At 34.9% G+C, this 22097-nt stretch overlaps 1 protein-coding gene across 1 annotated transcript in view; it reads left to right on the forward strand.

The window, feature by feature from the left end:
• The window catches only part of ZCWPW2 (zinc finger CW-type and PWWP domain containing 2), a 137316-nt gene that overhangs the window by 556 nt on the left and 114663 nt on the right, over positions 1 to 22097 (forward strand). The gene's annotated exons all lie outside the window — the stretch shown is intronic.

A 22097-nucleotide genomic window follows, 5' to 3' on the forward strand; every position in this document is an offset into this window, starting at 1 on the left:
GGACTCGTTACTGTCTTTGGAGGTCGCAGCCACATGGAACCCCCTCAAGCTCTAGAGCTATTTCTGGTTAAAAAAAGTAAAGGAGAAAACGGTAATTGTAGGCAGTTTATCCTCATTAACCGCCAATTAGCAACAGTGACGCGTCTTGCCACCCTCTTACGTAGTACTTTGTCAGCTGAAGGCTTAAATATTCTTTAAATAGGTGTTCTGTGGGAAGGTGTCTTTACATCGCGTTTTAATTCGTCAGCCCACCTGTCCGCTCTGATCAAAGGATGGATTCGACTCAAGGGTTAACTTTAAAATACGTTTTTGTTGTTGTTAAGCTTCTCTTTTTGGTTTAAGTGAAAGGTCATGGCTTTTAATGAACAAAGACCCCACTCAACTTAAAATTACATCATATTTTTAAAAAATCTAAATAATAAAATCATTTGCTTCAGTTTTTCCGCCTGCGGCATGGAAGAGAGCAGTGTTTTTAATATTTTAGACACGAATCATTTATTTTTTGATTGCCTTGGTAATGCGCCTTGCAAATTCAAAAGCAGACCACTACCTAGGATGTTTTGGCTAGTAGAGTTTTGAGGAATGTTAACAAAATCGGCTGATGTACCCCAAATCATCAGAAATAAAATGATAATATGGTTTCTAATTTGTAGATACAGACATGTTCTCTGTTTTTCAACTTTCATTCACAATTTAGAATAATTTGAGACTTGTCGAAAACGAGGGGAAATACTTCATCTTTTCTGAGTAAGGAGAAAATGACTTAGCCCATTATTTTAAAGTTTTTCTGATGAGAGTCTATTTTTATTTTAAAATGCAACCTTCTTACTATAATGAAAAAGGTGGGTCTATTAACAAAATTATTTTTATATGAAAATTATTTTCTTCCGCCTCATCTCACACACACACACACACACACAGACACCCAGGGGAAAAAAAAAGTACATACACGTAGACAAAAGGATGTGAACTACTTAAAGTCGCTACTTGATAAATTGTGTATATCCAAGTCCATGTGTATCCTGAAGCAACAATCTTCAAATAGGGCAGCACACATCCCTAAACCTTAACCTTAGAAGGTGATGTAGGAAAGATGTTAGGGTTGAAAGCCAATGGCCAAGAAAGAATTCTTGAGATGTCTTTGGTGCAAAAAGGTCATTTTACTAAAGCACAGGGACAGGACCCATGGGGAGAAAGAGCTGCTGTACTGGGGTTGTGAAGGGTGGCTGATTATATGCTATGGGGTTGGGAGAGATAAGGAAAAGAGAGGTTTCAAAAGGATTTTCATATGTTATAGAAGACTCACAGGATACCCGGAGGCCTTGCCATCGTCAAGTTAAGGTTGTTTTTTCCTCTAGCAAGGCATGAACAAGAAGATAGTTGGGAGCTTCCCGGAGGAACATTACATTCTGCCTGCTTCAAGTATTTGTCAACGGGCTGCAGGTTATAAGGACATTTAATTGTATCTATGTTTCGTTCTGGAAGCTAGGTTATTGATAGAAGTGCTTTGCTCTTGTAGATTGCTAAGACTTTTGTAAACTGAGGGAGACTCATATCTTGCAGGATTGTGATCTCTATAAGTTAGCTTTGTTTTTCCTCTCCTTAGCTTAGGGTAGCCAGGAGTGCTATGAGGAATGTCACATAGATCCCATCTGGGGGAGAGGGGTTGTGAGGTGTCAGCTTCTGCTTTGTCCTTAGCTTGCCTTCTGTTCCCTCATGGAGGATTTCCATACATATCCTTTATGTAAAGGATAGTTTGAAGGTACTAATTATCAGGTTGTCCACTTCCATATTTTCTTCCCTAAAATTGATCTACCTGAGAGTGTGCCTGAATCAGACACCTTTCTCCCTTGCTCCCTTCCTCTTTGGTAATTGTCCCTTTCCTACTCTCAAATAAAGCAATACCTTTAAACTGACTTAAATCTGTTTAGAAAGTGAGTGATTCCAATAGCTGAGTAGCTAATTCCTTTGCAAGAATGTCAGTTTCCAAAGGCTTTCAAAAGTATTGCAGGACTTAATTGTCACCTGACCATTAAAAATAATTTTTGAGACCTACCTCTATGTGGTTTTTAGTACATGGCTTAGTAGTTCAAAAGAATGATTGTTGTTATAACCAGAAATTCTTCTCCCAAATACTTGGAAGAATACAAAATAGAAGAGCAACCTAACCTGTTTCTTTCTAGCAATGAGTAGTATTCATCCTGGATACATAATCAAAATGGCTGTCAGGGGAGAAGTCCCCATCTATTTCTTTTTTTTTTTTTTTTTAAAGCTTTATTCGACAGAGATAGAGACAGCCAGCGAGAGAGGGAACACAAGCAGGGGGAGTGGGAGAGGAAGAAGCAGGCTCATAGCAGAGGAGCCTGATGTGGGGCTCGATCCCACAACGCCGGGATCGCCCTGAGCCGAAGGCAGACGCTTAACCGCTGTGCCACCCAGGCGCCCCCCCCATCTATTTCTTTATGATTTGCATTTCCAATAAAAGCTGACTTGATATTTTCAAATGATCATAATTTGTAATATGTTTGTTATTTGATCAGTAGTAGCCTAGTAATTTAATGATATCACAATACAATACCAAGGAAAACTTTTAGAGCTTATGTTTTCAGGAATTTTAAAATATTTTTTTGTTGTTAGAAGGAAATGTGATAGGATGGTCAATTTAAAATATTTTCAAACACTAAACTGTTAGGATAAACTTCTGTGGGAGAAGTGAGATAAAAATATGAATTCAAGGAGAAAAGGAATGATAATCAAGTTCCCAACTGTGAAAAGACCTTGTTCATGTGCTTTTCAACCGGATGAATGATAATGGATACTAAATTAGTATGGCATTTACTGTTTGATTTTAAAAGAGAGAGATGCTACTGTTTCTAGCAGCTAGCCTTGTTCTGGACATATAATCTGTGCTTCATAATAACTTTTTGACTTGAAATGCTTTGTATTCAGTCAGAATTAGCTTCTTACAGAGCCTTCATTTTTAAAAAAATAAAACATCATAATTGTATGCACAGTAACTAAGTGCAGTGATTTTCCTTTGGAAACATGTAGGTGAAGAAAGATTTGATTGCCCTGGAAAGCCCTAAAGTAGGGAGAAGAAATATAAGGATAGCTAACAGAACAGCAACAGAGAACCCAGAATGGGGTTGGTATGTTGTACAGAGAAAGAAAAAAGATCCAGTAGAGGGAATCCTGTATTCTTATTAAATGTAAAAACAACACTTCTCTGAGGCTTGACAGTTATACTCTTGCTATTTGGGATATGAATTCATTAATTTATTCAGTAATTAACAAATATTTATTTAGCACCTACCATGTGCCAGACATTGTTTCAGGCACTGAGATGAAACAGGCAATACGACTTTTTGTATAAGGAAATAAAATCTATCACAGGGCAATCAATCACATAGGCAAAGACCTATGTGAAATTTAACAACATGACAAGCAATTTCCTCCCATTAATTTTTTATGACAGTTACTGTATGTGCCTATGAAAACTTTTTTTCCTATTTAAAATGGGAAGAGAAGAAATAATTTGGAGACTTCTACATGTTCACCATATAAAACCAAGAGGACAAAGTCAGTTTGTTAAAGATATTTTATAAAGCTACCAAATAAACAATGTAAAGATGACATTAAGCCTCTAGAAGATCTGTAGAAAGAAATTACGCTAGATTTTTAAAAGTAGATTATGTAGGAAAGGAGAAGATTTCCAAGCCCATTGCACAACTCTCATTATATAAAATTGGAATTATTGAATTTATAATAGTTGCGAAGTTAAAGACATAATTTCCTAGTGTAGATTTTTTAATTTTCTATGTATGGATAATAAATTGATTCTTAAAAGTACAAAAAAAAGATGGGTTTTTAATCACTGATATTAATCATTTACTCTATAATCATTTTATATCAATTCCTTTTGGCTTATAAAGTTCCTTTCATCCCATAGCCAATCTGTTCATCTGGTTTTATGGATTCCACTCCTTAGCTGTCTTTCCAGTCCTGTTTCATCATCCCTACTGTGCTACAGTTTCCTATTTGTACTATTATAATGGTTTCTTCTAATTCATTCATTCTTTCTTTCTCTCTTTCTTTCTTTTGCTTTTAACTCATTCTTTCTATAGATATCTAAATGATCTTTTCAAAATGTAAATCTTACCATTACATATCTCCTCTTAAACTTCTGAAATGACTCCTTTAAAAAGCCATTCTTTAACTAGCCCAGCCTGTTTTTCCACGGGCTGTTTCCTAGAAACATTGCCAGCCCCAGCACTGAAATTGGGTATCTTTGCTCATTTATAAAGTTTCATTCAGCTGATTCTGATTATGATCTTGTATATATACTTTTTTTATCCTTGATATTATTTAAAAATTCTCATTTATTGGGGAGCCCTGGAAAGATTCTCCAACATCAATTTGAGAATTGTGTCTATACTTAAATATTTGTCTTAAAATGAAATCACATTTTGGGGTACCTGAGAGGCTCAGTTAAGTATCTGACTCTTGATTTCAGCTTAGGTCATGAAGATCTCAGGGTCCTGTGATGGAGCCCTGCTTCAGACTTTATGCTGGGCATGGAGCCTGCTTAAGATTCTCGCTTTCCTTCTCCCTCTGCCCCTCGCGTCCTGCGTGTGCACACAGGCACGCGTTCTCTCTTCCTCTTTCTCTGTTTAAAGATTTATTCATTTGAGGGCACATGTGTGAGCAAGTAGGGGGAAGGAGAGAATCCTCAAGGAGACTCCCCAAAGAGCATGAAGCTGACAGGGGGCTCAATCTTATGACCCATGAGATCAAGGCCTAAGCCAAAACCAAGAGTTGAAGGCCTAGCCGACAGCCACCCAGGCGCCCCTCTTTCTCTCAAAAAAAAAAAAAAAAGAAAGAAATCACATTTAGAAGAGGATCCTGTATCTCCAGGTAATGGATATCATCAGAATATATTAAATCACAATTTTTTTATATTATTGTGTCATAATATTTTTTAGAGTATGTGGCAGAAGGATAACATTATTTTGACACTAAGTGTTCCCTAGTAGAAATGAAAGCTGTTTTATTCCCTTTGTGCCCAAAATAAAATTTTTCCAAAGATCATCCTAAACTAATACCAAAATTCTTAATTGTTCTAAATCTTCAAATAAATTGCATTGCTACTTTTATGGGTAAGAGTGTTTAAAAAAACTGTTCTTTATCTCATCCTACCAATACTTTTTCTGGAATAATTCAAATTTTCAATTTGAAGAAGTGTTTCTTTTGTTTCTGTGACAAGACAGCTTGATATATTTATTGTCTCAAATGAACTAATAGGTTTCAAATACCTGCGTTAGATAATATAGAAGTTTAAAGATCAGGGATAAGGCAGACCTAGAACTATCTGGAAATACTTAAATATATATTGAGAAAATCTTTGATATGTTGAACTTAGTATCTGAAGTGATTGCTCAAAACTAAGAGTTTTAGAAGCCAGATTATCCTTTTATTATTTTTCAGTTTTGATTTTTAGTTCTGTTTAGATGAAAAGGGAAATGAAATAACTACATCTACATCAAATCTTGTGTTTTGACTTGGGAATTTATTAGCAACAGAAATATAGTTTAAATTATCAATAACATTTACATTCATGAAAAATGTAATTATTTTTTCACATTGAGTATATCATTCACTAAGAGTATTATCATTCACTAAGTGGGAATATTTAATGTTTTTGTCAATATCTGTTATAAAAGTTATGGAAAGAGTCTTAGAATGAAAAAAAAATTTTTTGTCTGCAATTAGGCAGAGGACAATTATAGTTTTCCAGATAGAGCAAACTCACTTAAAAAAAATATGCATGTGGAGATCTTTGATTGGGGGGAAATAATGGCTTTGGTTGAGGAAAAGAGGAAGAGGCCTGGGGAAAAATTTTTATGCATCTTGATATTAAGTGAATCAGCAGAATAGTCCATAATCCTTGTTTTCTAAAAATAAAGCAACAACAAAAATCTTTAAAAGACTATAAATATCTTTCATCTTTACAAAAACTGTGAGACAGGTTTATTCACTTTTTTCAGAAGAGAAGTACAGAGCAATAAAGAAATTGTCAACTCTAAAATGTAGCATTAGGCATATTTATATGATGTATCTATGAAATGTTCCTTTAGTTAAGAGTTAGAGAAAGTGTGCTTTTACCCTACATGACCTAGATTATGTCAGTCTCACATCTCCTTTTTGGTGAAAAAATAAGAGAAATTTTAAATATTGATAATACATAATGTTAATAATTTTGGTCACTTCCAATGATATCTTAATAAAAAAATTAGGGAAAGTAGACTTAAGTGACATTCATTTTATTGCTTTGCACACTGAAGGTTGATATATTTAAAACCAAACATATCAGTATTACGTTAAATGTACACAGACTACACAAAGACTGTCATATTGGATTAAGAAAAAAATGCTGATAATAAAAGATCTGTGGAAAATAGCAAAGGATAAAAAAAATATTGATCACGAATAAGCTAATGTAGAAAGTAGCCTGATATAAAATATTACCATGAGACATAGCAGACTTTCAGAAAAAAAAAGTATTACTTCCACCAAAAGGTAAAAAAAATTCTGTGTGCATCTAATAAAACAGCTTCACAGTATATGAACTAAGAGATAAAACACAATAACGATGATTTGAACTTACCTCCTTTACTAACTGATAGAATGAAAAAAGAAAAAAATACCTTAAGGAGATAGATGGTCGGAATTAAAATTAACATCATACCCCTAGGATGGCTATTATCAGAAACAAAAAACAAATGGAAAATATTTATCTTAAAATTAATATGGAATCTCAAGGGACTCAAGGGAATCCATGAATTCAAAACAATCTTGAGAAAGTGGAACAAACTGGAGGCTTCATTTGCTGACTTCAAAATGTGTTACAGAGCTATAGAATCAAAACATTTTGTCATTGACATAAAGACATACATATAAATCAATGGAGTAGAATAGAGAGCCCCCCTCCCCTGCTCAAACCCTTATATAAGTGGTCAAATGATTTTCAGCAAAGATGCCAAGACCATTCGATGGGAAAAAAATTTTTTTCAACCAGTGGTGTTGGTTTTGGGAAAACTGAATTATCCATGTGCAAAACAATGATGTTGGACCGTTACCCACCATATATAAAAATTAAGTAAAAATTGATCAAAGCCTTAAACGGTTAAGAGCTAACACTAACAGTCATAGAAGAAAAATAGGGGAAGGCTTTATGGCATTGGATTTGGCAGTGAATTTTTGGACATGACAACAAAAGCACAGACAACAAAAGAAAAAAAATAGATAAATGAAGGTCTCTAAATTAATCACTAATAAAATATGAAGAATCATCTAGTGACCAAACCAATATTGGAAAAATACCGTGCTCTTTACTTTGAATTTCATTAGAACTATCTAAATACATAATTGAGGAGTAAAGAATGTAACTTCAGCTTCAAAACTAAATCATGCCTATGCTTAAATAGTATAGACCATAAATGACATGGGAAAATGTTCACAATTTATTGGTAAGAAAGCAAATCGTTCAGGACTAAGCCCAATTTTTTTATGTCTTTTCCTTCCATTAAAGTTACAGTTAAAAAGTAAAAAAGAAAATATACACATAACAGTAAAGAAAAGAGTTAGGGAGTCATCAGTAGATGAAAGATTTCAACAAATGTTCTGAAAGAAACTAGGTATGAACATGTTATCAAAAGAAATGGAGCTCAGGAAGCTACGGCACAGAGGAGTCCACAGTGGATATGGGAATCAGTCCTCCCAAAAAGATGATGACAAGGCTATGATGGCCCTAAATGTAAGATGGAGGATGAATATGAGATTTTTGGAAGTCTTTTATGAAACTAATGTGCCTCCTTGTCTTCTCCATCATGCAGAAAGACAGGCAATCCAGGGTTTCCTCTAAGACCAGAAGAAGAAAGGACCCACCCACTCTAAAGAAATTGAAAATTGGACAAACTGGGAAAAGGCTTTAGCTTATTTCTTTCCAGAGTAAGAATTCCAACTTATTCCTATTCTCAGTGTGTCGTGTTTACTTTGCAAATTTAGATGAGATATGTTGAAGTATGCTCTCAGTTTTACATTATGCAATTTAAAATTACTTCTATTTTCACGTTCTCATTTTAAAACTTTAGTGATTCATATTCTCAATATTTGTGTAGTGATTCTTGAAACAATAATTATGTAGTTACTAGCACTCAAAGAAAGTCATCACTCTTTATTAGAATTATGACACTTATTTCTAAAATGAGGAACATAAATGACAATGTATAAATCATTTCGAATGACGAGTTGAAATTCTCTAATTAGACTAGCTTGAGATTCTGTTCTTGTGCCTTGTGATTTAAGGGAAGGGGTGAACTTAATTGAAGATTGTTCTTTCACGTTAGTGGAACAAAATTTTACCTTTAAGCAAATTAGCTATATGACTTCCCATGGCAAATAGCTTAGATAAAAGTCAGTTGAGAATGGGCACATGTAGGGAGAAATAAAGAAGCCCATCTGAAATCAATGCTGTCTTTGCCCAGGATACAGATATAATTCTGATCATTTATAGCACTATTATATTTGGTAGACTATCTGAAGAACTTAATTTTGATTATCCTTGTTAGATCTGTTGTTTTATTCTGACAAGTCTCAATATACTGAATAAGCTGGGATACTTGTAACCAATATAGACTTAAAGCATATAGATCAATTATTAAGATTTGAAGTTATCATTTAGCACAGTTTGTCAGATTTCTGATTATTTGTTAACCATTCCCTTAAAAAAATTTAAAGCTGAAGAATGTATTTGCTGCAAAAGATACCAGTTTTTAACTGTGCTGAAAGCTGTTTCTTTCCATTCAATTTGATTTCTGATTTTGGATGAAATTCATTAGTTATCTTCATTATTAAAACAAAAGAAAAAGGAAAAAATATCTGCTAAGCATCTTGAAGCATTGATTTAGCCAGAATCTATCCAGAAGTATCTGCATAAACTAGTCTATGAATGATAAAGCTAAATTACAATTTTGCACAGATAATAGGCTCTTAATAAATTTCTTTTGAACCATTAAGTATGATCTAAAGTTGACATATAAGCACAAATTTACAAATTATGTAAACGAATGAACAGCGAATGTTAAACTTACATCACAGAGAAGATTAAGGATAAATGCACTGCACTGTAAAGTTTAGAAGCAGGGGCACCTGGGTTAGTCAGTTAAGTGTCTGACTCTTGGTTTAATCTCAGGGTCCTGAGATCCAGCCCTGCATGGGGCTTTGTGCTGGGGGGTGGAACCTGCTTAAGATTCTCTCCCTCTACCCACCCCATTCTGTGCTGATGCGCATTCTCTCTCTCAAAAAAAAATAATAATAAAACTGCTTTAAAGTTTAGAAGTAAACTAAGCTGTTTGTTAAGTTGAGCACTTGAGAAAAATCACTAAGGAAAGATGAAATAATTAGAGTACACTCATTCTGCTTTGGTTTCTGCATATTTTAATTTTCTATCCAACTACAAATAGAACTCACTTAAAAGCAGTGTAGAAAGGAAATCAAACATTTATTATATGTCTTTATCTATCAGGCCCTGAAATGGGTTTTATATGCTATTTCATTTTATCACTAAAATCATCCCATGAATTATTATTACAATCAACATGTTCAGATGATAAAATGATATTCAGACCATTTAACTGACTTGCCTTAAAGAATCTCAGGAAGTGGAGCCAGAATTCAAATCCAGAGCTACAGAAGAAGATAATTCAGTTGATACACACAGTCATCCTGGTTGTTAAATATTTTGAATATCAGCATTGCCTGGGCTAGTCTTAATTCTGAAGTTCACATTATTTCCATTATTTTATAATACTCTAAATTTTCAGTGCTTTTCTCTGACAGGAACTTTTCTAGATGTTGGGATACCATGGTTAATAAGATAGATATGAATTTTGCCCTAAGTGGATTTTCATTATCTTATAGAGGACTTCATCAAACAAATTATAATATAATGAGTTAAGTGATATGAAAAGGAATTGAGAGTCCTGGGGGCACATCACAGGAGCTTTGACCCCTCCTTACCATTTTTTGGATTGGTTTAGACATCGTCTAAACTTAGCCTCACACCCTCTACCTAAAGCCTTAGTGTACCACATCTGCTTCCATAGCATTCTGTATTTGTCTCCTAACACTTAATACTTAACATTACTTGAGGAGAGGGATTTTGTCTTTGCCTAAGCATTACGTCTGGCTCATAGCAAACCCTCAAGAACTATTTCAGAATCAAAACCAAAAAAAAAACAACAAAAAAATAGAATCAGGGTCTAAAACTGCAGCAAATATGTGAGAGAGCAGTTTTAGGTAAGATTTTAGGTATTATGATGAGAAGTGATGGAGATTTCCTTGTAAAGTAGGCGGCAAGTTTATCTTTTGAGAATGAGGAAGATGGTGTAGGATTTATTTATAAAGGTTTAGAATAATCATGGTGCAGATGCAAGAGGAAAGAGAAAGAATACATAAAAAGGATAGCCTTGAAGATGTGCTCCTCTGAGGTTGGAATCTTTGAATATGTAGTGGTACCGATAGGCGTGACTACATAATTTCCACTAAGCATCGGCAGCTGAGATGCAAGAAATCAGGGATCAAGCCTATATTTGTTAGGAATGCTCTTGGCCTTGAGTAATTGGAAAGATAAATAGTAGTTTGAACATGTAAGTGTTAATTTTGTCGTATATCCAGAAGAACAGATATGTAGAATGATGATAAGATTCCTAAAGAAAAAAGACCTTCATTCCTCAGAATGTTACTATGAGTCCTCCCCTGCATATCAATTGGAAATGTTTTTCTTCTGTTTTTTCTAAAATCTTGTTTTGTATAATATATACATTTTAAATTAAAATTGATCATTAAAATAAAACTTTAGAAGGAAAATATATCTCTGTTTTGTTTCCAAAACATTTTTTGGTTCATGCTGAATATTATTAGTACCAGACAACACTTGAACATCATTAAGGAACCCAGGACATAAAAAGAACTGATTTTATACTTTGAATGGGTGAATTTTGTGGTTTGTGAATTATATCTCAATAAAGCTGTCAAAGCAAAAGAAATGAAGAGAAAAATGGGAACTTCCTCCCCTACGCATAGCAAACTTAAAGAATAGAAAAAAATGACTATTTGTTGCGCAAGTAATGTATCAAGAGGTTTCTTAAAAAGTGGGTTCTGGTTCTGGGGTGGCAGGGAAAGGTAAATCATGGTAGATGAGGCCTGATCTTGTACCAAGACTATTAAGTAAGTGAAGCTTATGTTTTTATACCAGACTCCTTCTCTTCAACCGTTTGTATAATATATGTCATAACTTGCTCTGCTCATGACACTTTCCACCTTGCTCTTTTCTTTCTTTGCATTTCTATCCTAATTCGCAGAAGAGAAAAAAGCCAAACAGGAACATTCTCAGAGTTGGCTAAAATTGTTTTCTCCACTTGCTTCATAATTTCAGTTTAGCATTTTCAGTTTAGCTCTACCACTAACCTAATGTTCATAGATCATTGATGACTTCTATGTTTAAATCCAGTGTCAATTCTCTGTTCTCCTTACTCAAATCCTAAGCAGTATCTGCTACAATCAACTGTTCTGTCTTTCTGGAAGCATAAAAGTGACCAGCTTTGATCCAGTTACTTAGGCTGAAAACTTAATAACTTGATAATGTCACTACTACTTGATCACTGCCTTTCCCATATTCCCTGCATTCTACCTATTTCACCTCTAAAATATATGGAATCAGTCCACTTTTCTTAGAGCCCTATTTCTACCCAAGACTAAAACATGTCTTTTCTCAAATCTGTTCTTTTTACTGAAATATAATGTGTTTTTAAAATATATACTTTGTTGAATTATACCATTCGTACAAAAAAAAGTGTGAAAATTACAGATGAGCAGCTCACAAATTATCCCAAAGTAAGTGTACTTGTATAACCACATTCAGGGTAACAATGAATCTCTTCCTCTCATTCATTATGCACAGTTATTAGGACCCTTGAAGAACATTGGGTGCCTCAGAGAAGCTACCTCATGGCCACTCGCTCTAGATCCCTTTGATCCAAAGCTAACTGCTGTCTTAACTTTTAACACTGCAAATTAGTTCCACCTGTTTTAAAACTTTATTTAAGTGGAATCATATAATATGTATTTTTAAAATCAAGCTTTTTTTGGTATGTTTCTGAGATTCACTCAAGTTTTGTGTAGCAGTTTGTTTATTTTTATTGCTTGTTTGTTCATTTTTATCACTATATAGCATTTTATAATGTGAGTACACCGTATTTCACTTTTCTGTTCTACAGTTTGTAGATATTTGAATTTGTAGTGTTTTTTTTTTAAAGATTTTATTTATTTATTTGACAGAGATAGAGACAGCCAGCTAGAGAGGGAACGCAAGCAGGGGGAGTGGGAGAGGAAGAAGCAGGCTCCCAGCAGAGGAGCCTAATGTGGGGCAAGATCCCAGAACGCCGGGATCACGCCCTGAGCCCAAGGCAGACGCTTAACTGCTGTGCCACCCAGTTGCCCCTGAATTTGTAGTTTTTGGCTGCAAATATTGAACGTATCTTGAACTTATCTATTGAAATAGATATAGATATTAGATATAGATATTTTTGTCATCATATATACCTAGAAGTACATATGTTCAAATTTAGTAGATAGTGAGAAACAAATTGCCTGTTGACATACCGATTGGTAACCTAACCCAGCCAGCTGTGTATGAGAGTTCAAGTTCGTTTATATCCTTGCTAATGCTTGGCATGTCATTCCTTTTAACATTGACTTTGCTGACAAGTGTGCAGTGGTATTCATTGTACTTTTAATTTGCATTTGCTTTATAACTCTTAAGTTTGAGAACCTTTTCATATTTATTGGTCATTTGGATTAACTCTTTTGTGATATACCTGTTTAAGTCTCTTGGCTGTTTTTCTATTAGGTTCTCTGATGTTTTTCTAATTGATAGTTGATCTGTACCAGAAATCCTCCCTACACTTACTGCCTGTCATACTGGTCTCATTTTTGTCCTTCACAGAGGCCCAAATTTTCTTCTTTTCAAGGCTCTTTATGGGCTGTGTCTTCAATTTTCAAGTTTCATCTCAAATGTCATCTTTCATGTAAACCTTCCTCAACCATTTCCTCATCATTCTATTATATCATCTTGGTTTTTTTCCCTTAAGCATCTTTCAACATCTGATAGATTTACTTATTGGTTTGCTTATATATACAGTCCACTTCCCTTCTTACTGGAATGTTAACTCATGTTTACGTCTGTTTTTATTCACTGTTGTTTCCCTAGCACCTGGAACTTTTGTGTGGTATGTGAGAGGTTAGAAGTAAATATCTGTTGAAAAAAATGAATGAGGACACTTGGGTGGCTCAGTCAGTTGAGCATCCAACTCTTGGTTTCAGCCCAGGTCATGATCTCTGGGTTGTGAGGTCGAGCCTTGCATTGGGCTCCGTGCTCAGTGGGGAGTCTGCTTCGGATTCTCTCTCTCCTGTACCCCCATTCACACTTTTACACTCTCTTCCAAGTAAATAAATAAATCTTTGAAAAAAAATGAATCAATGAGTGAATCAGGGAACAAATTGATGCCTAGTTTGAGATACTGATCATACTGATATATTTACAGAAGAGTACATCACTTTTTCCTTAAGAGTATAGGTTTTTGTAGATGAAGGGAATTTTCTTGAACTAGGAACATTGCCTGATATTTCTTATGTGCATTATAATTGCATTCCTAGTAAGATTATTTAACCCCTAATGATCTTCATTTTCCAAGTTACTCTAAAAGTAACCATTATTGGTATATTGCCTGGTACATCTTTGCAAGTCCATAAAACATTATTACAATTTAACTTTTGCAACAAGAAGTTACAATTTGGCAAAATAAATTAAATCAGGTACTTTGGGTACGCAAGTGTTTGAGGCTATTTAATTAGCAGAGACACTGCAGGTTGAAATTTATTGAAAATTTGTAGTTTGGCAGTTTATTTGGAAACTTGTTTTCATATTAAAATATTTCCTCAGAATTTTCAGTAATTGATTTTAATTGAAGATCTGATATATAAGCTATAATTATGAACAACATGCATAGAAAATAGTAAATCTAATAAATTACTGTCCAAAATTTTCTGCAGCTAGTCACCATTTTGATGTATGTAGATCAATATCAATTGTTTTTTTAGAATATTTATTTTAAGGATAGATTATGTTCCCAAAATATCTTTGAGAAATTACTTTTTTATATTGTTAATTTTGTCCTTTTACATTTATATTAGCCTTTTGTATTTATTTCCTGTATTCATTTATAAAACTCATGATACTGAAAATGTAATTTTATTATATTTATTTAAAACACATATATACTTACAATCTCTTCTCATTATTCATGGTCATTATGTTCTTTTACATCATTGTGAATACTGAATTAGCAAATTCTGAATCCTTACTCCTTGAGGAAATGCAGAATTAGATTCCTGCAAACCTCTGGTCACAACATTTTCATTAATCAATCAATATGGAAGTTTTATATATATATATATATATATGTTTCTGTTTAAAGACACTTTATACCGTTCATTCATTAACATTGAACTCATAGCCAACAGCACTATAACTCTTGCCTGAACAAAGCTTATCTAGCAGATTTTCTCCTTAAGACACATCTCTGCCTTCTTGAGCTTAAGAATGCTAGCCCTATGGGGAGGGGGACATCATTTCAAACAATAATATCACCAACAACAGCACTTACTAGAAAGATGTGGCACCAAATCACAAAATGGGTACCTCTTCACAGTATGAGAGCTGAAACAAGAAGGCAGAGCCTTACCTTGTGAAGGTGTAGCAAATATTGATATTGGAGGTAACAATTTATAGAGAGTAGGCAAAATTGCAAATACAGAATCTGCAAATAATGAGGATTGATGTATAGTTATATAAAACAATACAATTTTAAATCATCCAACATAAAAACTTTGGAAAAAAGAGCAGAAAACAATTTATAATCTTACCACCATAAGATTTTTTTTTTTATATTTTCCAGTTTTTGCCTCTGGTATATATATTTTCAAATAGTGCCTGGACAGCTACTCTTTCTGTCTACCAGCCAGTTTGCCGCTGGAAAGCCGTCCTCCATTGATAGGTTTTAGATGCAGCTGTCTTTACCCCATGTTTTAAGGATGGGTATGTGACCTATGCCTAAAATTCTGATATTCACCAGCTATAGTCCCTGATACTAGGCTAGAGCCAGTGTGGTGCCGTAAGATTTTTGCTAGATTCCTGGAGAATAGACACTTGCTCTTTTATACTGGACTTGAATTTGCTGTCACCGTCTTTTCCATAGCATCTGAGACTGAACCTAATGCAGAAAGTGGCAGAGTAGAGAGAGTCTAAGAAAAACCAAATCCTAATGAAATAATTTAATTGGTCTTGAATTAATTTATTTTTTAAAAATTGTATATATTTAAGATGCATAATGCAATATTTATATATATGGATATGATTACTGTAATTAAGCTAATTAACATATCCATCATCTCACAAGTTAACTTTTGTGCATGTGTGGTAAGAAGGCTTAAGATTTACTCTTTTAGCAAATTGCAAATACACAAATTATTAACCATAGTCAACATGCTATAAATTAGGTCTCTAGAACTTATCCTATCTAGCAGAAACTTCGTACCCTTTCACAAACATCCCCATTTCCTCCACCCATCCCTGGTAACCATCATTTTCTCTGCTTCTATGATTTTGACTTTTTTTCAAATTCAGTGGTAATCATGCGGTACTTTTTTCTGTGCCTGAATTATTTCATTGAGCATGATGCCCTCCGGGTTCATTGACATTCATTCATGTTGTCACAAATGACAAGGTTTCCTTCCTCTTTAAGGCTGCATGATACTCCAGTGTGTATGAGGTGTGAATAATGTGAACAGTGCCACAGTGAGCATGAGAGTGCAGATATTTCTTTGAGGCAATTTTATTTCCTCTGGAGATATATACCTGAAAGAGGGACTGTTAGATTATGGAACAAGCAATATGTTTTGTATATGCCTGCATGCACATGTGTGTATGTGTGCATGCATACTTACAATCGATCCTGAATGAAAATAACAACTGAATTAATTCCACATGACATTTAAGATCATATGACAACATTCAGTTGCTCAGGTACAGGAGGGGGAAAGAAAAGATCACTGAATTCATCAAAAGAAGGTCAAAAGCAAAGAGGTTTCTAAAGGCTTTTTAAGAGAGTGATTTTAATAATGGGACAGAATTCAATCTGGAGAAAGATATAAATGAAGACAGGACGGAAGTAATGTATGATTACATTACTTGAAAAATGATTGGTTTTAATGGACTTGTTGGGAGAACAAGAGTATCAGAGAAGCTTGCACTTGATATTTTTGGGGGGTGATATCACTAGGAGAAAGCACCTATGGAAGAGAATGCTCAAAGTGAAGTGAGTAGAAATAGAGAAGCAGAGTTGAATATCAGAAGATGACAGAGCTATGGACTAGATGGTAGATGAGAACAAGGTGTTTGCATTTCCATCATATGTGTAATTCCATGTATAAACTAAATACAGGTAAGTAATTTATAGGTACTTTGTTTAATTTTAGTGTTCAGGGTTGCCTGGGTGGCTCACTCGTTAAGTGTGTGCCTTTGGCTCAGGTCATGATCCCAGGGTCCTGGGATCGAGCCCCATATTGGGCTCCCTGCTCAGTGGGAAGCCTGCTTCTCCCTCTCCCACTCCCCCTGCTTGTGTTCCTTCTTCTGCTGTGTCTCTCTGTGTCAAATAAGTAAAATCTTAAAAAAAATTTTTTTTTTTTTTTAGTGTTCAGTTTTGCTTTGGTAAAATAAGAGCTTCCTAGTCAAGATCTCTGTCTAAACCTGGGTCTGCTATAAACATGTATCTTAGGACAAGGAGAAAAATTTTGAAGAGTTTATCAGGTGTTTATATTTCCTGCCCCCATCCTACACATACACAACCAAGAATCTTCTGCCAGCAAAGAAAATGGAATGTTCAGCCAGCCCTTTCCCTTCTGGGGATAGTTTCAAATAGATGCCCTACTTCTCCATAGTGAAAGCAAAAGTGAAGACCTATCCATGTTTCAAGGTGTTGACCAATCCTGGGATTAACAAGTATGTCTGTCCTTCCCACACTGAGATTTGTGAGCTGCTGGAGGAATATGTGTGTATGGTCATAGCAATTCCATTTCTGGGCCACCTTGACAGACTGAAAGGTAATTCTGCTGAAAGTTATGACTTGGGCCATAAGCTGCATCCATTGATTGTGAGCGAAGGACCTGGCCCAAGCTCAGGGATTTGGCTGGTTGAGGATCATATTTTAGGAGACTGAATCATCTCTGTGCCCCAAGTTCTTCCTGACACTCATCACTGCATTTAAGATTTGTTCCTTATTAGTAGTAAAGTATAAATCTGTTTAGTAATTCTTATCTATATACATATCACCTAAACTAATTTGATCTTGTCATTTCTAGTTATTCTTTCACACCTTGCTGGAGGACCCATTTCAAGAATCTTAGTCTGGGGGGCGCCTGGGTGGCTCAGTGGGTTAAGAGTCCTACTCTTGATTTCAGCTCAGGTCATGATCTCAGGATTGTGAGATGGAGCTCTGCATCAGGCTCTGTGCTCAGCAGGAAGTCTGCTTGAGATTCTCTCTCACCCTCTGCTCCTCCAAACCCCCACCCCGGCCTCTCTAAAATAAATACGTAAATCTTAAAAAAGAAAAAAAGATTCTCCCTCTCTCTCTCCCCCTTTTTCCCTCCACTCCCTCTCTTAGAGGAAAAAAAAAAAAAAAGAATCTCAAAGTCAGAATAGGTAGATTATTTTCCCTTTGCTTTGCTATGTGGATGTTAACTTGACCTAAGAATCCCAGCAATTCTTCACTCCGAAGTGTGCAGTTGCTTTTTTAGTGGGTGGACGGAAGAGATTGAATACTGCCACAGAAGTAGTTCTTTGTGGCTTTCAGTTCACTACAAACTCCAAATTCAAGACTTTATAGATCCTCGCTTAATCTCTAGTATTTTCAACCTCCAGAGCCTAACACTATTAACTATTAGAGCCTGTGGTTTATTCCAACCGTAATTCAAATGCCTTTTCCCTCATTCATGGCAGTGTCGCTTCTTAGTTTCCAGTTTATAGTAGTAAACACCCCCTACTGGTGTTTCCAAAGTCTGTTGGATGACAATAGCATAGTATTCCAGTCTCCAGTGGTTTCCATCGTAGCCAGTAAAAAGAGAGATGAACCCTGAACCAGTCTAACTATTTCCACCACAGACCTCTTCTTTTGGACCAGGAAAGGCATCATCTCAAATAATTATGTATCTCTGAAGGCTGGATTAGAATTAATTTTTAGCCTGTTAACTGAGAGAATGCCTCTATTTAGTGAAATCATGAAATGCTGCCTAAATCTAGTTTCTATCTGTAAATATCTAATCTTGAGCCCTGAACTCTCAACTAGAATTCACTTTCGTTATGCCTTAAAGTAATTCCTTACTTGTGAAAGGTTGGTACCCAACCCCCTGAGTGTTTATGGTGAAGGTTAATTTGTGGCTTTGTTTTAGGATAATGGTTTAATACGAGGTAGAGTTGAATATTTTACCATTGGCCCAAAATCCCATCTGGTAGTCCTTCAAATAGATCTCAAATCTAAGACTTCCTTGTTCCTGTCCTAATAAGGCCAGCTCAGTGTCACATTAAAAAAATATAAATTCTTTGTTTAAAAAAGCATTGAACGGGAGCGTGGGTGGATCAGTCAATTAAGTGTCTGACTCTTGATCTCAGATCAGGTCTTGATCTCAGGGTCATGAGTTCAAGCCCCACGCTGGCATGGAGCCTACTTACATAAGTAAATAAGCATTGAAAATAAAGTCTTTATGAAATTTCTTAAGGCAGTAGAAGAGAAGGAAGCCCTTCATTTAATACTAAGTAAACTAAAATTTTTCTTTACCCACCATACCACCTCAAGTACTTCTCAAATTCAGTCTCCCTGTTGCACTTAGTCAGATGATGGCTTTAATGCAGAGATGGCTTCTGGTTCTAACAACACACCTGTATTTTTCTTTTGTAATCTTATGTGTTAGAAAAGGCAGAAACTGTGTTGTGGGTTTAACTATAAAAGGCACTTTGGGGAAGTCCTTGACACCCATCTATGTAAGCCTTGCTACAACAATAAGAAAGCAGTTTCTGAGAAGCTGGAGAAGCAGGGTGCCAAAGCCTCTACCCATTTCCACTGAGGAGTGGTGACTAAGGTTTATGTAGACGGGGAATGAAACCCCTAATTTTTAGAAAGGCTATATTAGTTTGCTAAGGCTGATGTAATAAAGTACTACAGACTCAGTGGCTTAAACAACAGAAATTTATTTTCTCATAGTTCTGGAGGCTAGAAGTTTGAAATCAGGGTATCAGGAGGATTGATTCCTTCAGAGATCCTTGAGGTAAGGACCTGTTCCAGGTCTCTCCTTGGCTTATAGATGGTCACCTTCTCCCTGTGTCTTCACATTGTCTTCACTCTAGGTGTCTGTCCAAATTTCCTCTTTTGATAAAGGCACCAGTCATATTGGATTATGACCCACCCTAATGACTTCATTTTTATTTAATGACCTCTTTAAAGACCCCCATCTCCAAGTACAGTTACATTCTGAGGCATTGTGATTTAGGACTTCAACATATATATTTGGAGAGGGGGAGATTATTGTTTAGCCCTTTACAGTGGCTTTCCAGCTTTTGACTTGGATGCTATGCTTAAAGACAATTTCTAGAATGGTTTTGAATTGGTTTTTTTCCCTCCGTTTTCACAAACTCTGAAGCCAGTACTAGCTTACTAAAAGAGAAAAACATGCATAATATTTGAGATACTGAGTGTTTCATAGGAAAGCTGAATGCCATGTATAAAGTTTTTATATCCTCTTCTAATGAATGAAATTAAGGGAATTTCAGGGAACAGAGGTAGGATTAATTGTGTGATAGTCCATATTTAATTTTATCCTTCTGTATTGAGAAGCAGTAGTTGAGACATTTTTCAAATTTGACTGGCTGTACTTGTTTTCCCTCATAATAATAAATTTGTAATAACTCATCACATAGCCTTGTCACTGGAAGTATTTGTTAACAATTTTGAATTAAGGTTTTGCCAAGGTTCTGATCACTCAAATCTTTGCTACTGAAATATTAATCAGGACACACTACGCTTCCTAGTGTAAATACCTTGAAGGAGAAAGTAATTCCTAAACACACAAAGAGGTAACTTGACTGTCTATATTGTATCTTGTGTCTCTTCCCTCTGTGTTAATATTTGATAAGGTGTTTCATTTATCTGAGACTTGTAAAGCATAACCAAAGCTCTCTTTGGGAAAACTGGCATCTTCTAATTTAGGGATCCTCTATGAGTAGAACCAAAAGATTACTATATAGTAGCTAATATACTCTGTTAATATGTTACTCTATCTGAAAAATAAAATGTTCAAGTCTAAGATGGCAAAAAACAAAGGCTAATGTTGCTTGGGTTTCATTTCTTAGAATGCTCACCATGTATGTAAACTGTTGACTTTTGTTTGTATTATGTGACCAGTGATTTCACTGAAAACTTTCACGATTCAGTTGTAGTTGTAGATTCAGTTGACCTTTGTGAAGTAGAGTGTAGAGTGGGCATTTGACTTGTTTTAACCTATTAGGATTTTTTGTTTTATTTTGTATTGAAGAAAAATTCTGGAAGAAAATAGGTGTGTATTAATGCTGAGTGGGTTGGTTTTTTGGGTGGTTTCTTTTCATCAGGTTTTCTGTACATTGAGATGTTACATGATTCATGATTCCTGAATCTGAAGCTCTTCAATTCTGAAATTGCCATGAAAAGCCTTTCTAATTTGAGCCCAAGCCAAAGTGTTCTCATTGCTGCTTTTCTAAAAGTTCAAGGGGGGGGGGTGGAAAACCCACAGGTTCACACTTTCTATAATGAGGGAAGAACATTTGCCTACCTTATAAAAATGTGATTCAGTGTCTGTCTTTAAAACTGGGTTTTAAAAATTGGATAATACACATAATAGGAGCAGTGAGCCACTTTTATGGGTATCCTAGAATTTTATAACTACTAATCTAAAATTAAAATTCTGTACTTCTTTCTTTCAGAAAACCCACACAGTACACGCCACCCCTATACACAAACTATATAGTGAGTTGGATGGGCTCTCCCATAGCCTTTGAGATGCATTATAAGGTCTTAGCCATATCGTGTCTCTCCTGAGTCATATTTGAATTTTATTTTGTGCATCTTGGCTGGTATTAATGGTATAGGACCTACTATAATATAGATTATCTCTTCTTCTGTATTTCTTACTAGATCCAACCAGTCTTCTTTTTTCCCTTCTAATTCTCTTTGTTCACAGAATGTACTGCACATAGTCATACACTTTGTATTAATATATTCAAAATCATCAGTCTGTTTTGTACTTTTGATATTGTTGAGTAGTAATAACCAGGCTTGTTTTAGCATATTAAATTTAGTCTTTTACAAAATTTAAAAAACAGTATAAACAGAAAAGCAACCTTGAAGCTTCCCGGCTTTTCTAAAGCTCTGCTACTGAGTAGATTCACTCTATACAATATACATTCTAAATATTAGTTTGTATATCTATATATTGAAAATATTTCATTTCTCTTTCTTGTCTTTCAACTTATTTTATGGTTTTAATTTTTTTGAATTTTAGTTCCACAGAAGATTTAATCTCAACGTGTTCAAGTTTATCAATCTTTTAGTGACTTTTGTGTCCATACAAATACATTTATACTTCAATATTACATATATTATTTTTCAATTTTATAATTTTTTATATTAGTATTTAGTCAGTCCAAAATTTATTTTCATAAATGGTGCTAGATTGAGATGGAACTTCATTTTTTGTTGTAAAAATAATGAATGAATATTGAATTTCTCACATGCTTTGGGACAGCAAATATTATGATGACTATATACTTTGCCTTGTGTAATCTGTAATGTGGCATGTCATTATAAACAGTGCAGGTAGCCAAGCAGAAAACGTATCAG

The sequence above is a fragment of the Ailuropoda melanoleuca genome, chromosome 6 (assembly GCF_002007445.2).
Source record: "Ailuropoda melanoleuca isolate Jingjing chromosome 6, ASM200744v2, whole genome shotgun sequence".
Lineage (NCBI taxonomy): Eukaryota > Metazoa > Chordata > Mammalia > Carnivora > Ursidae > Ailuropoda > Ailuropoda melanoleuca.